This window comes from Lagopus leucura, unplaced genomic scaffold (assembly GCF_019238085.1).
Source record: "Lagopus leucura isolate 7727_CA_CO unplaced genomic scaffold, USGS_WTPT01 Super-Scaffold_100157, whole genome shotgun sequence".
NCBI lineage: Eukaryota > Metazoa > Chordata > Aves > Galliformes > Phasianidae > Lagopus > Lagopus leucura.
Genome location: NW_024962334.1, coordinates 36,676,817 through 36,699,398, shown reverse-complemented (window position 1 = coordinate 36,699,398; position 22,582 = coordinate 36,676,817). Strand labels below are relative to the sequence as shown.

Sequence of the window (22,582 nt, the reverse complement as noted above, 5' to 3'; positions counted from 1 at the left end):
TGCAGGCTGCTGGGCTTCTGCCATGGCCAGGAACCAGGAGACTGCTGCACATGCGGTCCAGAATGAGGTTACACCAGGCCATTCTGATTTGGATGACAGAAGGATGCTATACGCTTCCTTTAAGTACATTCCAGTCTACTCTATGAAATACTTGATAGGAGCACTAAATGGGAACAACAAGGATACAGCACTCAGAAGTGCTAAAGTGCTCCTGCTCCGGGCTAAAGTGCTCTTGCAGATACACCCAGAGCACGCTGGAGGCTCAGCAGTACAGACGTGAATGTGAAAGTCTCTGAGGTGACTTAGGAAACATTTCCAGCTCTCTGCCATAAAAAGGTAATAGCTATTCCTTGTCATCACGGACATCATACATTAAGAGTCTTGCAGACACACAATCACAAATGATACATACATTCCTGACACATAGAAGCAGATTATTATTAAAATAGCCTTAATCTATGAGCACAGAAGATCAGTAATGACAATTTCAATTTACAGACTATGTATTAAGAAAAAGTATATTTTCACTACCTGTTGAAATGTGTTGAAAGTTTAAAAGCTACTAAACATTTACAGAATCTCTATATTTGTATTAATTCTCGACTGTCAAAAACTTCTTACTGAAATGCTTCAAAGTACAGTTTAATAGAGAGATTACAGTGATCAGTGACCAAACCAGAAGAGTTCCCTGGCTGTGGGAGCCCTTTGGTGGTTGCAGAATTGCACACAGCCACAGGACCCTGCAACCCCTGCCTGCTGGCACTGTCAGCACAGCACAAGACAGACTGATTGTCTCACGTGAACACTGCATATTAATGTAGATAAATGGGAGACTCAACTCCAGCTCTTCTGAAGTTAGTTCTTTCTTTTTCTTTTTTCATAGGTACTCTAGTCATTTGAAAATGCATTTAAGCAGAGAAAGTGAGTAACATTATGAATGGACAAGCTGCTATCTCATTTCCTCCCCATTTCAGAGAAAAATGTCCCATCTCAAATATGCATAAGCATGACAAAAGAGCCTTTTGAATCTAAAATAATCATGTTTCCATATTTTATACATGTAGCGTTATTTGAAAAATGTAGTATACGCCATAATTCATAGTATCAAGCTATCAAGCTATTCTAAGGCACAAATTTAGATAAAATTGCCTAAATACTAGTATTTGACCCATTTCTATCAATAAATTGATTCTCATGTAATATTCTGTAACAGATCCTCCAAAGTAAAATAGGTATTGAGGTAACATAGTGTGAAAGGTAAGACATGCACAGATACCCTCACCGCAGCAGAAGAGATTTATGAATTTCCTTGCCTGAAAAGTGGTAAACGCAAGTTTTAAAAAGGTCAAGAATAGACAAAAACTACAAGGAGGACATGGAAAAATCTTTTTGTCCAGTTGGCAGTGATGCTTACATGTAGAGGACTATGAATATAAAACCCCGACATACAGACTTTTGCCACAGGCAAAAGATATAAATAACAGTAGAGACCAAAATTCACACACAATACATATACAGATATATAGGCAAATGTTGAGATTTCAGCTACACAGTAACTAATTCTTGAATTATTTTTTTTAAATTTCCCTGTTTGGTTTGGTAAATTAAGTAGAACTCCTTCTATTAGGTTTGAAGTATTCTGCCTGCAGGGAAGATGAAAAACGAATCAGAATGAGGGCATGCTGTGACTGCGGCCCAGCGCTGCTAGGATCCGGCCTCCTCATCTCAGAGCACACGACCCCACACATTCTTTGTAGTCCCATCAGCCAGCGGTGCTCCCAAAGCCTCCTTTACAGGAAGCATGCCAGAATTAGAGTCCTCATTATCTGTTTGGTATTTCCCTCCGAGGCATTCAGCAGAAATGCTTCAAAGCGTTTAATTAATTTTGCCGTAGCTGGGTGATGGTGTTTCGATTTTACAGACAAGAAACTGACCACTTAAAACTGAGAGGATTCCGTCAGCAATTCTGCCATTACCACGTCGGTCTAAGGCCTTTGGGGTCTCACTTTGCAGAAGACTTCATGTTCCTATAGCAATTCACATGTCCAAAGCACAGGCGTGCTCAGCCAAGATGCAGTATATGCTCAGAGTCCAGGCAGCTGGGGTGACACCTGGGAACAGATCACCTCCAGAATATGGGACCTTCCTGAACCACCTAACTGCTCCGTGAAAGAAAGAGAATGAAATCCAGCTTCTCAGTGGTGCCTTCAGACCCTCAGAGAGTCTGCTTTTGATTGCTGCAGCCCTCTACTTGAATTACCGTGCTTTGCAGCAATTAAGGCAAGGGTTCTGGAGACAAGGGCTTCCTTTAATAAGCATCCCTGATTCATTCTCCGGGCACCATTCCTCTTGTGAAAAATTTATGTGATCACATAATTAAAGATCTTATCATTATGCATACATGCAAGGGACAAATTAAAACCCTTTGAACAATCTCCATTCTGACATTTTCCAACTTTTTGTGAATGCTTGACTTTCAAAGTCAAGCGTTTGATTTCAAAGAATACATTAATAGAAACGATGGCTTAAAAACAATCAAGCTCTGTAATTTTATGTATTTTCAGCTAATTGAAATTAAAACCCCATTACATTGTAGCACACTGATGCATGCATGGTATTCCCTCCCTGAAGGGCAGAGAAGCTTTGCAGAGAGATCTTGACAAATCGGATGGCCGGGCATTCACCAACCACATCATATTAAACAAGACCAAGTGGTGGATTCTGCATTTGGGATGGGGCAGCCCTGGACATGCGTAGACTGGAGGATGAGAGGCTGGAGAGCAGCCCCATAGAAAGGAGTCTGGAGGCTCGGGATGATGGCAAGGTGAAGGTGAGCCAGCAGTGTGCCCTGGCAGCCAAAGGGCCAACTGTGCCCTGGGGTGCACCAGGCCCAGCACTGCCAGCGGGTGAGGGAGGAGTTGTCCTGTTCTGTGGCTTTATCTCAAGCACTGGGTGCAGTTTGGGCAGCACCATATCAAAAGGACATAAAATCATTAGAGAGCATCCAAAGGAAGGCTGCAAAGATGAGGAAAGATCTGGAGGGTAAGACACGTGAGGAATGGCTGAGGGCCCTTAAATAAATACCAATTATTATATTTTTACTACTTCTGTAATAAAGATGAAACAATCATTGAAAACACATGAAAAATACATCTTATAAAGCATAATTTTTTTTTGTTGATTGATTTCTTGCTACACTATCCTGATTCTTAAACCATAAATAAGTGCCTGTGGTTGAAACTTCCATTGCTTCTTTTTCATTTTTATTGCAAACAACTGCAAAATGGATTGCAGAAAATGAGCTTTGCTTTCTGTATTTTTAGAGTCCTGAATGCTGGAAACACATGCGATGTTGCATCATTCTCATTAAAAAAGAAATGTGTTCAAATGGAATACTGGTTAAGTTGCTTAAACAGAGAAACATTATTTGACTGGTTGAATGTAGCTATGAAATCACAATACACATTTGTAGTCAAATTCAAACATGGTATTTGAATGGAAAATAATCTTTAGTTTTCTGATTTAAAACCCGTGTTCCTAGGAAATTTAAGGAGAAGACCAGCATCGCAGTCATTAAAGACTATAGGATTTGCAGTGATGAAAGCCTATAGGACTCACTGTTTCCACAGCAAGTACTATATTGAAAGATTCCCCAAAACAGCAAGCATAGCTGGCAGTAGGAACCTGGCCACCACTCACCAGATCAGAATTACTAGACAACATGAGTATTAACAGTTATTTTACTTTACCATTCCCAACAGGAAGAATGCCCCAGTTAAGTCAATAACACTAATTCTGATAGGATTTATATATCCCAACAGGAAAAAAAGTATGTGGTGGAACACATACAGGAATAATTTGAAATCAGGTGGGGATGGCACAGAACTGCACTAATAATCAGAAATGAATCCATAATCTCTAATCTGCATTACCTGGACATGGAAGCCAACAGAGAGAAGGGCCTTGCCATTACAATTCTTTCTTTATACTCACCAGCAGTCACTATATTTATATAGAGTATGGTCCTACATTCTTACTACCTTTTGTATACCTCTTTATTTTTAATCTGAAATCCTACATGTTTCCATAGGGAAAAAAAGCAAAACAACAAGCTCTTTAGGATTTGAGAAATAACAAAATCAACCTACATTTTTCAAACGAGATGAACACATGCAGTCAACACACTGAAGTTGCACGGGCTCAGTATCTCAACACTGAAAAGGCAGGAGATCCAGAACAAGTTGTGAGTGATTCTGATTCTTTACAAATCCCTACTTCTAAAAGCTCCTTCAAGTCTAATAATAAATTTTGAAAACTTGCTCAAGAGCACTGTTAGAAAACAAACCTTTGATTCTACAAACCGGAACAGTTCCTGTGCTGTTTGAAGGGCATTCTTGGTTCATGGATTACTGCTCTGACGGCAAACAACAATCTCTCAGAGACCACTTATTGTCTACCAGTTCAACTGAAAATCTGCACTTACACATTCTTTTGCTTTAGCCTTAAAATATTTAAAGCAGAATATACTGCAAAGGCAGAAACCTGATAATTTAGCATGCAGTATTTGGAGGTATACTATTAAGTTTATTACTGTTGCTACATGAAATGCTGTACTTCTATCACTTTGCTGATAAGCTGCCCAGTGTCTTTAGCACAGTGAGATATTTCTGTTGTCACATTTTCTGAGCCAGTTTAACACACAAATTCAAAATTAGAAAGTACCTTCTATACAATTACACATACAGAACCTTGCTAGCATCTGATATAGAAACATGTGGAAAAGCTTAAGGAAAGGGAAAGTGTATGTTGATGCCTTTTCATTAATTCTCCACCCATTTACAACAGTCATTGTCTATGGAATTCCTACACGAGACACTGACTTCATGCCCATCAGCCTCATTTTTTATCAATTTATCTAGTTTTTAAATTCACAAAAATGTTTGCACCCACAATATTCTAAGGCAAGCAGCTCCACAGCTATGTGTGCTTCCTTGCACAGCCCTTCTTTCTGTGAGTTCTTGTCTACTGTTACTCACAGAGAAGCCGTTCATCATTTCTGTGCCCCTGTCTGGACCTTCTTCTGTTTTGCTGCATCCTTGTTCACATGGGTGCATGCAGTATTCAGGTTGCAGATGCAAATAGGAAAAGCAGGAGAACAATATGCTGTTTTCTTCTCCATCCCTTGTCCAATGATGCAAGTAAAATGCTAGGACAGTGCACCCCACAGTACCCTCCACTTACACTGCTTTATCCACATAGATTTTTTTGCCAGCTGGTTATTTAGAAACATTGCCATTACCTTCCACATAAGTGCAGGATCCCCTTGGTGAAATTATTCACTGCTTCCCAGCCCTGCCCCAGCCTCCCTTGGGCAGCAGGGAGACTTCCTGCAGCACTGGGACAGGCACTGGTGTAGCAGAGAGCAGTGGGAGTTGCACAAAACATCACCTGGGCAGCTTATGCAGCAGTAAAAAGAATTTAAAATGAGATCTCGTTATGTGGAAAGTGTGAGGAAAATGTATTATGGTGTTAATAAAATCACTCAAGGAAAAGAAAACTACAAAAAAAAAAAAAAAAAAAAAAAAAAGCTAGATTAGATTCTTAAATAATCAATTTTAAATTTAATTTGAAAACCGACTTGCAATTTTCAGCAAAGTCATTCTGCTTTTAAAAGCAGTATATGCACTATAGCTGTGGAGAACAGAACTGTATGTTATATATAAAGGGTGACTCACTGCTTATTTATATACATACACACATGTGAGCTGCCCGCACAGGAAAAAGGGAACTGGCTTCAGTTCCTTCCTCTGCCTGCAGGGATCAAACTTACATCTCCCACACGTGTTTACATAAATATACGAATATTTATACAAAAGTAGGACTAAATATTTACACCTACTAAGCACGATTCTTGTTTAACTAATACAAATCTGTTTCAAAGACATTTTTACACCGCATAAGTGAATGCCAATTCCCGCTCAAATACAGCCTGACACACACATTTTGAGTGAATATTCTGACGAAATAGAAACCATAAGATCCGATGCACTTCATGTGCACTGTTGTACAGAAATCATCCCAAGACACATGTACTGAATTATTTGGTCTTCGGTCACTTCAAGCAAAGTTTAACACAGACACTTTGCAAAGGGACCACATACTGCCACATGCTCTACTGTGCACTACTGGAGCACTACTACATGCTCTAGAAGGGAGGCTGCGTGGCTGGATTGTGCCTCCACGACGCATGCTGAAGTCAATGGTGTAAATACAAACTTTCTGTTTTAATTTTAAATCACGGATTTCAAATCAGACTGTACTTGAAGTTACATCCAAAGCTCTGTGTTCTATTTCTTTATTGACCTAGACCAAAGCCTGATGATGTGAGTACAGACAGTTCTGCAGCATCACGCTAAATGGCCGCAGCCCTGGCACCAGGCTCTGTGATGACATAAGCTGCACCTGGAGCAAATCTGGCAACATATTCCAGCCTCGGCGATTACATTTTTGCTGCTTGCCTTTGTTAATCTGATCATTGGTCAGACGTAGAGTTTCCTCAGTCCCATAGGCACAATTACATCAGAGCAGGGCAGCTTGGTAGCACACTGCTCAGAAGCCCAGCAGCAGCTGAAGTTTGTCCTAGCGAGGTGGATGAATGCCAGGAGCAGTGACCAGGCAGTGCTGCTGCCTCATCTGCCGCCCCTGGAATGGGGCTTCAGCCAACGCCCTGCTTTGCCCATGACTAACACGAGCTCTGGGCATAAATATTCCCTATATCCTCAGCTACTCAGCCACATACTTAAGGCATTAGATTTTACTTTTTTTTATCATTTCTGGGATGCTGAGCCCAACACTGAATCAGGGAAGGGATCTGAAAAGGAGTCCCACTGACTGTAAAGGCTTAGTAGGAATCTCTGCTGGTTCTGCTGGCCAGAGCTGCAAGGCTGCACCCATGTGAGCAGGCAGGGAGGGGGAACACAGACATAAATAGATGGTGAACTTGCTTGTCTCTCAACAAAACTAGCTCTCTTCTGGTCTTGGACTGATTGCTAGTGGCTGCAACGTACCTAAGAGGCTCCCAAACAAATGCACAGTGAGAGTGCCAGCCTGATCTGAACAAAGACCCTGAAGGGTGTGCATCTGCAGCCAGACGTCTCTGGAAGGGACACACGGTTCCATCTGCAGAGGCTCCAGGATAAAAATTTCTATTACTCATCCTTTATAGCATCAATTAAATGAGACTGGCACCAAAATCTGTACCACCTGTAGAGGGGAGGGACCTTTTGGGACATCTGTTTTTATCCTCTCTACTACAAGCAGCCAGGCCATGTACTTCTTCACAGTTTAACTACTGAAAGGATCAAGCACATTCTTGACAGACCCAGCAAGACGTGACAGCACTGAAAGATGTGTGCGGTCCTTCAACATATCACTGCAGCCAAGAGTTTGCCGTGACAGGTGCCAGCCTCAACCAGTAAACAACCTTATACTGGAGATGAAGATGGTTGAGGACACGTGACGAGTTCTATGAACTAAAGCCTGTCCTCAAAATAGTCTAGATCTGTAGTGCCAATGCACAGTCTTACAGGAAAGCTGTCACAAAGCTGGCAATGGTGTAGGGAACCTGCTTTGGCAGGGGGTTGGACTCGATGATCTCTGGAGGTCCCTTCCAACCCTTACACTTCTGTTATTCTGTGAACCTCTGGGTGCCAGAAGGAGGATGGCACAGATGATATGGGTGCCAGCAAGAATCCGAATTGCTCAGCACAGCATGAGGGTAAAGATGTGTAGATGGCAATGGAGCTCTGAGACTGGTACCAAGTTGCTACATGCAGTAGACACAGTTCAGTAAAGTTACTCTGTGATATGCAGGCTGACCTCTCAGCATTTAGTACAGAGAGCACCTGGGTCATCCAGCGGCAGAGCTTCTGGGGTACCCACACGGTTTTAGCTACCCACCTACCACCTGAGCAGATAGACAAATATTGCAAGTATTCAGTTTTGGTCCAACGATAATTTTAAAACGCAGGAGAACACAAGTTTATGTATGTATACATACTCAGTTATGATAATCTAAAATTAGATTTGGAAACGTGTACCTCTACCTATACCATCATAAAAAATATTTGATTTTGAAATGTTTGACTTATTAGGGCTAATTTGGAAAAGCGACTGAAGAAATGTAATTTTCAGCCCATTGCTTTGAGTCTTTACATTACTCTGCAGTTCTCCTGCTAAAATGGAAGCTTTACAGTTTTGCAAAATGAAGACTTTTGGTGAGACAGAGGGACATGCAATGGTAATTTCCCTATTGTATCTTCAAATGATGGTCCTTTCACTAATGAAAAAGCTAACTACTGAACAAGCAGTCCCTCTCCTCTGTCTTCATGTAAATTCTACATGCAAATAAGAAAATTCTCAGTAGCAGCATAATTTGAAAAATGGCTTTACTACAAGGTGCCTAAGGGTTTGGAAATAGTAGAAAAGGCCGCAAAAGAAAAAAATTAACATTCAGAAACAAGAAAGACAAAGGTACATGAGAAAGTTAACTGTATCCCTTGCCTGTTACCTCCCTTGTATAACACAAGGTTGGAGAGGTTTCCACAAATGGGAACTAAAATCTGTATAATTCCATGTCAAGTTCTCCTGTCAGAAGTTTTACTGAAGCTTAAAGTAAGTTTAATACTTTAAATCATAGAATCATTTGATCAACAGAATAAAATATCAATCATTCTATGGCTCTATGATTCTAATACTTTAAGGATTCACAAAAACTTAAGAACAGCAATAATCCAATTATTCTTCTTCCTCCCTCCCAGCATTTTTTTTTTTTCAATCTCTGGGAGATAAAAGTAGCACCCAATAATTTCAGTGCAGCCTCCGACAGCAGGCAGGACTGCCTTACTTCCTTTCTTTCACTCTCACCTCCCCAGTTCAGCCCAGGTAAGTTCACCTTTACATTTCCAGTGCTGACTTAATAGCCCACCGCTTTACGCAGAAGACTGGAAAGAAGAATCCCCCCATCTGTCTGCTGTCTCTCCCAGCTGGGTACAGCACAGGACCTCTATGCTTAATGGCCCCAGAGGCAACCACGCATGTTGAGCACTGAAGCTCAGCGCATACAGACGTACAGATAGCTGGGAAGCCTTTCTCTTCTAGTGCCTCCAATGACTGAAAAGCGTAACGGTGAACTAAAAGGAGGAAAGGCTGAAAGAAATATTTCAGAGATACTCTGCTTTTATTCTTCAAAAAATCCTTTCCAACTGATGACTTCGTTTTGCTGTATGTATTTATATGATGACTGTGTTGTTTCTACAAGGTTCCTATTTGTGATGCTTGAAATTTTTTCTTTTATTAAACTCCTCACATATGAAATAAACATTAACTAAAAGAAGCATTTGATAGGTAAGATTATGAATTACTTTCCCAAAGACAGATTTTTAAAAACAGGAGATTTATTACCACAGTAAAAAAGTAACCCTTGAACACAGATAAATGCCACAAAGTTGAAGATGAGCAAAAAAAACCAGCCTCATCATTAACAGGTACTCAGCACTCATCTGGGAGAATGTGGACAATGACAAGAATTGATATGACAGCAGCAAAGTAGAGAGACTCATTGTGAGAGATGTGTAGGCATAAACCAGGCACATACCATAGTAGCATGCATACAAATTACCTACAAGTTCCTTCCTATTGACCTCAGCACTAAAAAAGTGTAGTATCCTATTTCTGTCCATAGCTGTAGCAAAAATGGAATAAAACTGCAATACATCTGATTTTGATTTATCCTCATTAAGACCAAGTCTAAATCACAGTTTGATAATTACTTTCATCCACACTCAAAAGCCGCATTTCTTTCAATATAGAGCAGCTGGCCCATTTAGCATTATTCATGAAAACTCAGGTTAGTATAAATTATCAGTTGTAAACTCATTCCCTGATGCCAACTCAATAATTGTATGAAATAATTCCACTTCTGTGGAACCCCTGCACAGGTATCACTTGCAGGCCATCCATCCATGCATCAGTTGCTCTGAACCTAGAGGCATTAATTTGGGTATCATTGGTAATCTTCACAAGACACATCTGACAAGAAGTATATTTTGATAATACTGGTGATTTTATATAACACCATTACCTAGGTGTATATGCAGTAAATGCTTATTTCACAGATACTAAAAATACTGTGATAGAGATTTATACAGCTTTGAGATCCTCTTAGATGTGACACAGAAAAATTAAACTGCCAGTGACACATTTTATATAGAAGAACAGCCTATTGCAGCAATTCTCTCTAGCACCCACAGTTTTATGACTATCATAATGTGCTGTTAGTAAACTCTTCAACATCGATACAACCAAATACATGGTGGAGATATCACCACAAAGAATCACACATCTTAGGAAGCTCTGACATTCTTCTTTACCCTCTCACAAATACCACAAAGTCAGCAACAAATGATGCAACTTTGAACTGATATTGCATAAATATAATCTGAATTTAAGGTTATCTAAAAAAAATACAGAACTAATCATTTTATTTCATTTCATAATGGTCTTCCTTAACCTCAAGCTCAAATTAATTTGTCATGAGTAGAATACTCAGTTGTTTACAATGATCCAACAGTTGAAATACTCCAATATTCTGGTATTTCCCCTGGCTAGAACTTGCTCCTTATGGCAAAAGAGAAGGGAATTTCCATTTTTTCTTTCAAATTTTCTTTTAAGTTGACAAACCACATTTTGGCTTTGCTCTGATTTCACATAATAGCAGATAAGCATTTTCAATGGTGTGCTAGATTTTAGTTTCCAGAACATGGGTCCTGACTTTTGGATTCAGAAAGACTAAATTGTAGATACTGTATGTTTTACAAAACATTTCTAATTTACTTTTTATCTGAAAATAAAGAACACAAAGAGATGTAGGATAATAAAAACATCGAAGAACACAGTTTTAGTAAGTATAATTTGGGTGACCTGGCCTGCTTCATATAGTGTTGCATCTTGAATAATCTGAGTTTAATATGCATACGAATAAATGACACATACGTAACTTTTTGCATTCATCGTTGCAGCTCATCAGCCAGAACATCAGTCATATAAAATTACCATCTGGGAGTGCTATGACAAGTTCCAAGTTTCTCCAATGTTTAAGTGTATCCTCATCTTACAATACTCGTTTTTACCTTACAGATTTTTCACATTGCTGACTTTCAGTTCTTTCTGAAATATTAAATCAGATATGATTTATATCTTTTATTTGTGTGAACTGGAAATATACTACAACTGTAGCTTGTTATTTTGCAAGATAATGAGCAGCTATCATTCCCAGAAACCAACTGTAATGTAAGAACATGGATGAAGAGACAGTCAAAGAACATGTGAAGGATTTACTAGATTTCAAGGACAGACATTCCCTGGTGTTCTATTTAAACAGGTGGACACATGGCACATTGAAAGCATTTAAATGGAATAGCAGAAAGCTCAAGGAAAGGTTTAATACTCCAAAGATGTGTGTCATAAGGAAAACATACCTTCCTAAAACAACAATGGGAAATTACGTTAGGGAATTTTCACACGTTGAAATAAAACTATATATATTTAAACACATCAGAATGAAACTGAATGGATATTTCTGACATTATACTAAGGAAATAAAAATGCCTTGCCATACTAAGCTCTGAACTTCAAAGGGCTGTGACTGTAGCCCACAGCACACTTCAGTGAGATCTTCATATTCTTTGAAGATCAAGTAACTTCTAATCCTGTTTCCAAAGGCAGCATTTTTAACTTTCAAAAGCTGTAATCCGGATTTGCTCCTACATTCCTGTACACAGATTTTTCATATATACCTACTGAGTCTACCAGCAAAGGCAATTATATCTAGACCTGCAGACGTTGTGATGAACTTGAAGAACTAGCTCTCCAGCTCCCATTCTGAAGTATAACCTTCATCTGGTTAAATCGAGTTAAAATAGCTCGTGAACATAGTTAACATCACATTTCAATGAGAGTCAGGCTCACAAAGGTTTGATGAGAGAATAGGGCGAACTCCCAAAGTTGCACATCATGCTGACACAGTAAAAGTGCATCTGCTCCCCATCAGAGCCTTGACGAAGTACTGCAGGGATGAGTGGGAGAATATACCAGATCCTCTGGTTGGAATTCAGATGCACAAATGCACCCTGACACAACAAAATACTGAATTTATGCTGTAAAAATAAGAATTAAAAAAACCCTATTCAATTCTCAACAGATGAACTATTTAGATGAACTAGTGAACTAGTTCTTCAGTTAGTGTAACATTATAGTAATGTCAGCTGAATGAATGGCAGCTAGGATCCTAATGCTAAAACTAGTCTTAAATATTCGTACTAAAGCTTTATAGTATGCAGCTACACGATACGCTGAATTTCCAAGAAAGTAAGCACTTATGTTTGATAAGGATCAACACATAGCACAGAAACACTTGTGAAAAGTTTCTAACAAATAAATAAGTTAAAAAAGAGACCAGCAAATGAAGATAATTTAAAACACCAGTGCATGAGGGATAACAGCAAGATTTAAACGATACTGGAATTTATCACACAGCAGGTACATCCCATGACTTTTTAATGGTGATGAATAATTGTATTCAATTTAGTCCAACATTTCTGAATTCTCACTGTCTACACAGGGAAAAAGCTAGATATTTTGAGACTTTAACTTAAGAGAGCTTATCTGCTTCATTTGATGTTGAAATTCATATGTAAGGTGAATGAACTGCAATAAAAAAGAATCTAACAAGGGATCACCTAAGGGTAGCTTAAATAAAGAGACTGGTTTCCCAAAAAATAAAAAAAAAAAAATCCAAACTTGTATTTATTCACATAAATGATTAGACACGCATTATAGGCATTCTTAAATGTAATCCTGCCAGCCTTTTGCAAGTGAATGCGAAAGACAGGAAGGGAGTTAACTGAGCCTGACTTCAGATGAATACCAAGGATGGAAAGAAGCACCTGTTAGACACCAAAAGACAGACTTTCTCTTTGGGAAGGCTACTGCAGAAACAGCTGAGCATTAAAAAGCTCCAGTAGAAGTGTTTCCCATACGGATAAAAATGTTTTGTTTCAGAGGCAAACGATCATCCATCTTTCCATACATGGTGCTGTTTTATTGAAACGCTCACTGAGGTTGTATGAGACAATGACCCCAAGTAATCTGCCTCAAAAAGAAGCTGACCCTTCCTTCTCCTTCTACTGAAGGATGAAAATATGCTATATGATGTTCTCTTGGGTTGATTCCCTTATCTGACATTATTCTGTCGGCTCTTACACCATGAAAACAGAACTCAGCCCAAAGACAAGAAGCAACCCAAACAAACCGTGCAGGCTTCGATTGAGTTATGAAGAGACAGAACTTCTAAAAAGGGAGAAAACCTTTCAAACATCTCATTAATTGTCTTTATTGCTTCATAGGCAGTCTTCTAAAAATTTCCCAAGAGCTGCTTGACTAAAATTGCAAGTCAGAGAGATACCAAAGATAGCAAAGGCCTGGTGTTACCTGTAGCTATTCAAGCACATGCAAAACTTTGATTTTTCCATACAGTATTTCTACGGAAGGGTTTAATTTTTAAGAATCTTTTGTGCTCCGTCAGACCAGTCCAACTGCAATTCACTCACATGCCACAAAAAGAAATAACAATGAAAATAAAGCTAATAACAAAGCATTGTAACCTAATTACTCAATTAATGAACGTTAATAACAGACAGCTGTTGGTATTTGAGATATTAAACATCTCTAGGCCTCTAGACCCTTCATTTTGTAAGGGAAAAAGTGCAAGGAAACATGATATTTAAAAAGTATGAAGCATTAGAGCGTGATCAGATCTGACTCTCGGAACTTCTGAAACAGGAGAAATACTTTTTCCAATCTCTGATTTTTATTTATTTTTTTCCCCCAAGAAGTTACACACAAACCCATTCTGAAGATTTATCTACTATTCTGCTTTTCATGAAAATACTTGAGACATCTTCATGGTTACAAGTGTGGATGACCACGAGCTAAGATGATGAGGATTGGGACAGAATTAAGTCATCCTCTGACTTCCTCTCAAGGGGAATCCTGATTTTTGAAAGCCATAATGCTACTACTGGAAAGAAGGTGCTGGGAATTTTACTAAGGGCAGTCACTCAACAAAAGGCTTTGGAGAAGTCATTGAATAGAAAATCAATATATCCATGAAAGACAAACAGGCAAAACAAAGGTGGAAGGGTGGGAAAATCCAGGAGAAATCCCAGGATCAACACTGGTGGTGAAAGACACCGTGTAGAAGTCTGAGACATCTGTTGTGGGCTGGGAAAACTCTTGGGTTTTTAAACCCTAGCGTGAGACATGTGAAGTGAAATAAATACTCGTTCATAGAAATATTAGTTAGTACACTCACCCCTGCATCCAGAACCGATCTTTTTACTCAATGACATATTAGTTCTTTTTGGAGGATGAGGAACGCCATGAGAAAAAGGGCAAAAAATTAAGAACAGACCCACAAGGCTTCATACTGCAGTGTAAGCACAACATGACCTAAAATACTCTTCAGTGTAAAAGCGAAAATTAACTTTGTTTTAGCAGCCAAATTCAGACCAATTAGTAACCACTGCACTCTAATAGGAAGCAACTGGTTTGAGCATGGCAGGTAATCACTGTACTCCGGAAAGCAGCAGCTGTAAAAGGTACTGTAACAATGCATCATCTGGCTTGCTTATGAGCTCTGCTGATTAACAAACTCAAGGCCACACAAGCATTCAGCAAGGAAAGGGAAAAAAAAGTAAGAGGGTGGGTAATTAAACTTTTCCAACCTCAGCATTACTGCGCCATGCAAAGAAACACGTGTGAGCATTCCCCGTGCTGGCTCCACTCCAGGCTTCTCCTCTGCCTTATTGCTGCCTCGTGCCACCACTCCCATCAGCTTAAACCCATTAGCAGCTGCAAAAGGAACCAAACTTTCTCAACACAAATGTCATTTTATACTATCTGTGATTGGGAGTTTGAATGACAGGTGATGACTGAGACCTTAAGGCATTTTTTTTTTGCAATAAACCATACAGAAGTGATACAAATGAAATATAAAGCATATTAGTGCTTAGGAATAAATTCCAAAGTTCCAGAATTTTGTTATTACAAATATATATGTTTTTAAATCAAATCCTGTACATTTGCAAAGCCACACACTCATTTCTTCATGCCACATTGCAGACAGATTCCTTTTTCCCAGAGAATTAACTCTCAGCTGTTGGGCTGCCTGCAGTGGGCAAAGAGATCGGCTCTGGAATGCAATGATCCTCGCAGGTGCAATGTTTCAGGGAAACTGAGTGCAGTGCTATCACCAACCAGACCAGAAAAAGGATGTACCACCATAATCCCAGCACAGCCAGAGAACTGCTCCCCTACTTTATAAAGAGCACAAACTAGCTCTTAAGGGAGATAACGACGATTATTCTTAGAATATATTTAGTTAAACAGTACCTGGATCCTATAGCAGTCCATTAACTCAGTGCACAGGTTCGGCACTCTCTCATTTTAGATACTCATGGAGTAAAACCTGTGAAGTGATGTGCTGGCTCTTACAAGGAGATACCTGTACGTCAGCATTTTATTTGTAGCCACTTGCTCTACTAAAGATTTTAGCAGAAGTTACAAATTCTTTCTATAATTCTACTGGGATTTGACCACTAAGAATGACAGCTCAGAAATAACTTTCTTATTAATAAGCAAGTGTGAAAATACAGAATAAAATGAATTCCTGCACCACTTTCAATAAACAGTTCTGATGCGTCTGGTAAGGTGTGCATATGTTCAGGTCACTGATAAAGAAAACACTGCAGTGAAGAAAAATGAGTAGCAATTTTTTGGTTGGAGAAACTCAAGGTGCATAGGAAAGCCCTTGCAAAGTTCTGACATAAGCTCTCAACAATCATTTTCAGTTTCTTAGGTTCATGCTGTCTCTAGGGTGCCTACAGACCTACAAGGAACTACATATTCTTCTAAGTCAAGACACAAGAGTGAGTGGGGGCTTTAATTTACCTTCAGAATGAGTTCACTAGGTCAAATGAGACACCAGCAATACCAGTATAAGTCATACAGTTATTTGTGCTTATCAGCTGCATGGATACACACTCAGTATTATCTGATGATCATCCTTACCTACAAGCTTATTGATTTCTATTCATTAGTGAACAGAAGCCCACATTACTTAAGCACGATTTGCAACCAAATAAATCACAGCCCTATTTTCCTTGAATCTTATTTTTGAATAGCAGTGAGAAAGCACCTGATGTCCTTTCTGGAAGTATTTAGGATGCTAATCTAAGATCAAAAGCATCAGAGACCAGACTAAGAATCACTGCACTCATCAGAAAGACAGATGTCCGACTGCTTGGTCAAATTCCTTTGGAGCATCTACTTTTATTTGGGAAGAACAACATCTAATTTTTCCAAGTAAAAATGTTGGATTTTATTTTCAGTCTTATTTTTACGATATACCACAGAGAGATCATTAGAAACAGGTAAGCAATTAATTGACCATTTGCAGTTAAAGAAGTCAGATTTTTTTTTTAATAATAAAAATGTCAGCCGCATATACCCATTCTAGGCACTTGTTAAAATGCAGCCTCCCCTTAGAAAAATGAGGTACAACTGAGCAGCAGAAACGTTCTAGCAGTGGTTTAGCAAACAAGGAGCTGTCAACTTCCAATAAGCTATTATTCACACCTCTTTAATCACTGCCACAGAGTCGATTATAAATAGCCTCATACATTTTTAAATAAGGTCATTCTGAAATGAAACAACAAAGAAGGTAGTAAATATTCCAGTACATAAGCAATTTAAATTCTACAGCATAACAGAACTGTGCATTCTCAAATACTCCATTTAAAGAAAGCCAACAAAACCTTTTATTAACTGGTGCAAATAGTGTCAGGTGCGTAATCTCTGTGAGATCAATAAACCAGCTCAATTATGTGATAGTTTGTAAACAGATTTGAAAGAAATGAAACTATTAAAACTTGCTCATAAAATCCAGCTCCAACACCATTATTTAAAAACATACAGTAATACAAATGAAGTTAATACAACACATGCATTACAAGCATCAACCTGCTATGCAAAGATTTTATATGAATATGAAACAGCTCCTCTGCACTTTCCCAGAAGCAGAACACAAATAAAAGACTTTAAGTAGAGCCCTGACTCACGGTAAACCCTGTTTTGTACTTTCTTGAGATTTTAAAGCACTCAAAATGAACACATAAAGAAAAAACAGAACGGGATTAAATAAACACGAGTGAGTTCTTACTTTTCCTCTCCTCTCTCAAATTCAAGAACACTTGATAGGAACATGACAAAATACTGGTAATTTCCAATCTTTACAAATTAGCTCAGGAAAAAAAAAGACAAAAATTAGAAGCATTTAAAACTATGTAGTGCTTTGTCAGAAATGTTGCCATAAACGCAGACATGAAATTGACAGCAACTGAAAATTAATTTAGCGATATGAGAGACGGAAAGAATTAGAAGTAAAAAGTAAAGAAATAGTTTCCATTTTACTGACATCCTACAGGCTTATTACAGGGACAGGAACCAGAAATCACCTCACAGTTTTTGCTTTTCTAATTTGATACCCACTTCTGTAGAAAGACACAGTTTTTCAAAGTCATTAAGCAAAGCCCTGCTTCTGCAAAAACTCATCACTTCTCAGTGCTCTGCTATGGGCAGTTCACTTTGGAACACATGCTCCCTTGATGGGGAAGGAGAACTTTTGATTCTTCACGGCCTTGATTCTTAAAAAACTCATATTCTACATGAGCAGGCAGCGCTCCCACATCTTCCTGTCTGGGAACAGATCTCAATACTTGGTGTGACAGGGCTGCATTGAAGTCTGTATTACTGTACCAGGGTGGATGTGGGCAGATGTGAGCTGTGTCTTCTTGCCTTTTTGTGTTCTCACTATGGAACCAGAGAGACCTCCCAGATAAAGGCCATTCAGACCACTTAAGAACTACATAGCTATCAAAGCTACATCCCAAAACACCCTAGAAATCAGCACAGAGGATCCACCAACATATGTTTTCAGTTATTCCCACAATAAGACAGTATCCCTAAAAATACTGCAACTTGGTTCATGCCCCATGGCTTGAAAACATCATTTTCTTAGGTGTACGCCCTCTGTCTACCTTGAATTCCCTAATTTTTTTCCTAATAGAACAATACTTCTGATACCTTTAAGCTTCATTCATGGATTTTTTTTTAGCCTGTACCAGGAAAACTGATGACTATCTGAAACTTCTTTTCTCCAAAAAAAACTGTGCCATATTTCATGCTCTGAGAATATCATCTTCTGTTGGCCTCCCTCCCTGATTCTCCATTTGTTTTGTAGAAGAGATTTTTCGTGCTGCCATCCCAAAAGCTTTTCACAATCACAAAGCCTCTCACGTGCTGTTTACAAGATGTTTCTGGAAGAAACACAGAGCCTATACAGATTTCTTACCTGTAGGAGCATTTTGGGAGGAGGGGTTCAGACACTCTGTAATACTGAGAATGCATCTTCTTTGAACTATGTGCAATGAAACAGAAATCTTCCTTCTTGTTGAACACAGAACTAGATTTGTAACCTGGCAATTGAGAGAAGTCTGGCACACAGCGGTTTCAGTGGTTACTGTGAGTCTCACAGTAGTCTGCTTTCAGAACCTTGGAGAAGCCATGGAGGAGTAGTAAGCTCCAATACATAAAAGAAAAAAATGTGGCGCGTTTCCTGACGCTGTGATAAGAATGGAGTTGAGATCCACAAAGCTCAGTGAGCCAGAGAGCTGACAGGTTTTAACTGAAGATCTTCCAGCACGCAGCTACTGAGCACTGCCACCAGAGACCAAGAAAGCTGCAGCCCTGCGTGGCACTCCACCAGAGAGGGTGAAAGGATCATGCAAAGAAAATGGATCAAACCACATGACTTCCAGGGACCAAGAGTGGTGCTCCATGTTCCCAACAGTACCCAAAGTGAGCGCACCCCAAACTACAAAGAGGCCTAGAGCAGAATGAGCCCCAAACCAATGAAACAAGTAAAAGGTAAGACATAAAACACAATAAAATTATACCTGTTGTTTGTATTCGTTAGCATCAGAGGTGACCTCTACAAAAAATAAAAAAGAAATACAAAGTTTGAGTTTTAAAAGCTATATATAAAGAACAGACATACACATATGTACGAATAAATTGTCTGCAAAATTCAACAACCTTGAAAACTGCTACAATCCATCTGACATTCAGATAATCAACAGAGGACACCTTACAGTAAATCCTGCAAGGAAGAGCACCCCTTCTTGTGATGCTTTTTTTCCAACTAGCTGAGCAGAGGGCAGAAGCAGGAGTGGAAGCTCAGCTCATTCAGTTCAGTGAAGAACCAAGACTTAAACTGACCCTGATGAAACAAAGCCCTCACATGACAGAGTATTACTCAACAGGTAGGGAACATGACACAAAGTGTGGCAAAGAAGGCAATGCACATGCAAAGACAAAAGTAGTGCGTTGGCTCTGTATATGCGTATGGTAATTGAGAATGAAGCGGTACCCAGTGAAGAATACACCCAGGACAGGATACCTGGGCATCACTTGAAGGGAAACAGAGACTTTAAGAGTTAAATTTCACCTGAGCCTCTGCCCAGACACTCACTGGTACATGTGTATTAGGAAAGGGTGGTAACTTGTCTTGCATAACATCCATACTGTTCTCAGCTTTTTTGCCTTTCTGACTTGCTGGAGGTTACCACAATTACAGCACTTCTTCTGGGTACGTACTAAACACAGACACCTCCCTTGCTAAAAGACACTTCTACATGTACGTGATTTCCAGGAGAATCCCAACATTTTATTTTAAATAGATTTGGGAAGAGATGCCTGAACTCCCCTATTTCTGCAGAAAGCACAAAGGAGGACAGCATCACTGGAATGCAATGAGCTGGCCTCACCTAAGTTTTAAAGCTAGGCATACTGCAAAGAAAGACCCGCGTTAGTGCACAGACTGCTCTGCAAGCACATGCAAGCTCCATCTGCCTGCATCCCAGCCGATGGCAAGCCAGAAGCTTCACTGGTGATGCAGCCTTGTGCCCAGCGTGAACAAACCTAATCCTGCAGCCTAACCCTGCTGCTTAGCCTGCTTACTGGGTCAGCTGTGCTGCCATCAAGACAGGTAGGTACAAGGGATGTTTTATCAAGTCCTTGGAGAAACAAATCAGGATAATGATAATTTCAAGGCTTATTCTTATTTTATGAGAACTTGCCACTAGATAAAACAAAACAAACAGGTGGCACCTACTCTTTGATTTGGAGCTTTGCTCTTACACAGGACAGACAGGCTGATGGCAAGGTTGGAAGTTATCCCATAAATCAGGCTGTGCTGTGCACGTGAGCCTGTGCTCCGCAACCCAGCAGAGCTCACTCAGCTTACCAGCAGGGTGTTTCCAGGAGAATTTGGAGGTTTTCCTGCTGAGCAAAGGAATTAGGCCGATGAAGAATGGATCAGTGACAGCATGGCTTAATATGGTTCTTGCCACTAATCTGAAAAGATGAGCCACTTGTCAGAAAGTATCTATGGAAAAGTTCATTTTGCTTCCTGAAGTCATTCTGAATTAGCCACACATTGGTGCAGCTGGTACATCTGCAGAGAAATACCTAGAAGAGAATTTTTTCCTACTCTGTCTTAGTATTTATGTATGCCCAGATCCATATTTCAATCATCCTCAATTCACAAGACAACAACATATCAGAGGGTGATTCCTGTACTCGTCTTAATTTTTTAAACTCATGATTAGCTCAAACTCTGAAGACGAATTATGAAAAGCTTATTATTTGCAGGAAAATGCTAGCAAACTAACGCAATACTCAAATTTAGCATAAAGCCTCCTGGAGAAAAAGTGAGCAATGTCAGCCAATGTTTTAGGATACATACAGTGTGATGACATGAGCAGTGAAAAACATTCCACTGTTAAAAATATGAAAGCACTTTATTGTATATTAAATATTAGAGGTAATTCCTGTAGTTAATGGATCACTTTTATATCTGTGCAAGATCTTCAACTCTGTGAATGTGTGCTTATATTTACTCTACTAATTATCAGCTTAGAATTTTTGTATGCACTTAGTAGCTTTCTGTATTTGAGACTAAAAATTGTTTTCAAGACTTCTACTTCCTCTGGAGGAATTTTTCAGGAAGTTGTGCAGCAGCTCCCCCCCCCAAGTTAGTTAATTCAAATCTGTGCAGAGAAAAATCTCTTTTAAAATGTTCTGTGAAAGCACCTTTGGAACAGTGCCACTTAAACAAATGACAACTATGTGTGAAGGCGAGAAAAAATCCTCATAATACAAAGTCAACTTTAAACTTAGAACTAAAAAGTGATCTTAGAGATTAGCAAAGAAAAAGTGAAAAGGGAAAGTTGTTTTTGCATTGCACCATGTGAAATTAAAGGTTTAAGAAATGCTTATAAATTAACTTTAGCTCTTAGTATTTGCTAACTACAGAAAATCTCTAAAGACAGATTAACGGTAGCAAATGCCAACAAATGAACTCCTCCTCTAGAATCAAGTAACGAGCAGCTAACAGATCAGCAGCCAGACATGTGCCATCTGTGAGCTGTGCTAATTAGATTATTTCCAGGGAAGTAATAGTCTCTACACCCCAGTCACTTGATCTTTCTAATTTCATCTAACTTTGAACAGTATCTCAGTAGGTAGCAACTCAGTAACACACTGCAGTCACAAATCAGCATTAATGCCATGATTGGGAGCATCCCTGCTCACCACTTCAAGTTGTTGGAAAACAAATTCCTGGGCTTGAAAGAAATTAGCATTACAGAAATCTCACACTTTTTTTGTCACAACGTTAAACTGTGAGAGGCATTTTGTTAATGTATACACTAATCTCAGTGGTCCAATATGTTTCAATGCAATACTCTTGAGACAACTGTGTAACATCATCTGACAATGCAGTGGAGGGAGATTAGGTTACCACAGGTACCCTTATACAATAGGGAGGAGGCTTTGGAATTGGTAGAACCCAGTAAGGCAGATGACAATCTATCTATGCTAGAGCAGTCAGGTCAGACTTCACATTATGATCACTTAGATTAGAATTACAGAGATTAGAATCACTTACACTTAGATTAGAATCACTTAGATTAGAATTTACAGACTTTACATTATGATCGCTTTCATGAAACACAAATGGTGTGTGTTACTTACGGTCATAGGTGATTCCCTTCTGAGGGGAGCAGAGGGCTGGATCTGATGACCAGACCCACAGGGTTGGTGCATCCTTAAGGCTTGGGTCGAAAATATTAACAGGAAATGTCCTAGGCTGGTACAGCCCTCAGGATACTATCTGCTCTTGCTTTTTTCTATGTGGGTAGTAACAAAGCCCAAGAGTAACCAAGAGACTTCGGGGCTTTGGGTAGATCAGTAAAGGGATGAGGAGCACTCTTCTATCCCTCCTTTTGTAAGGAGTGACATTTAAAGAAACAGATGGACCCAGCTTACTGATACCTGGCTTTGA

At 39.3% G+C, this 22,582-nt stretch overlaps 1 protein-coding gene across 1 annotated transcript in view; it reads right to left on the bottom strand.

Annotated features, from left to right (window-relative positions):
- ZEB1 (zinc finger E-box binding homeobox 1) overlaps positions 1-22,582 on the bottom strand; it is a 105,389-nt gene that overhangs the window by 19,961 nt on the left and 62,846 nt on the right. The gene's annotated exons all lie outside the window — the stretch shown is intronic.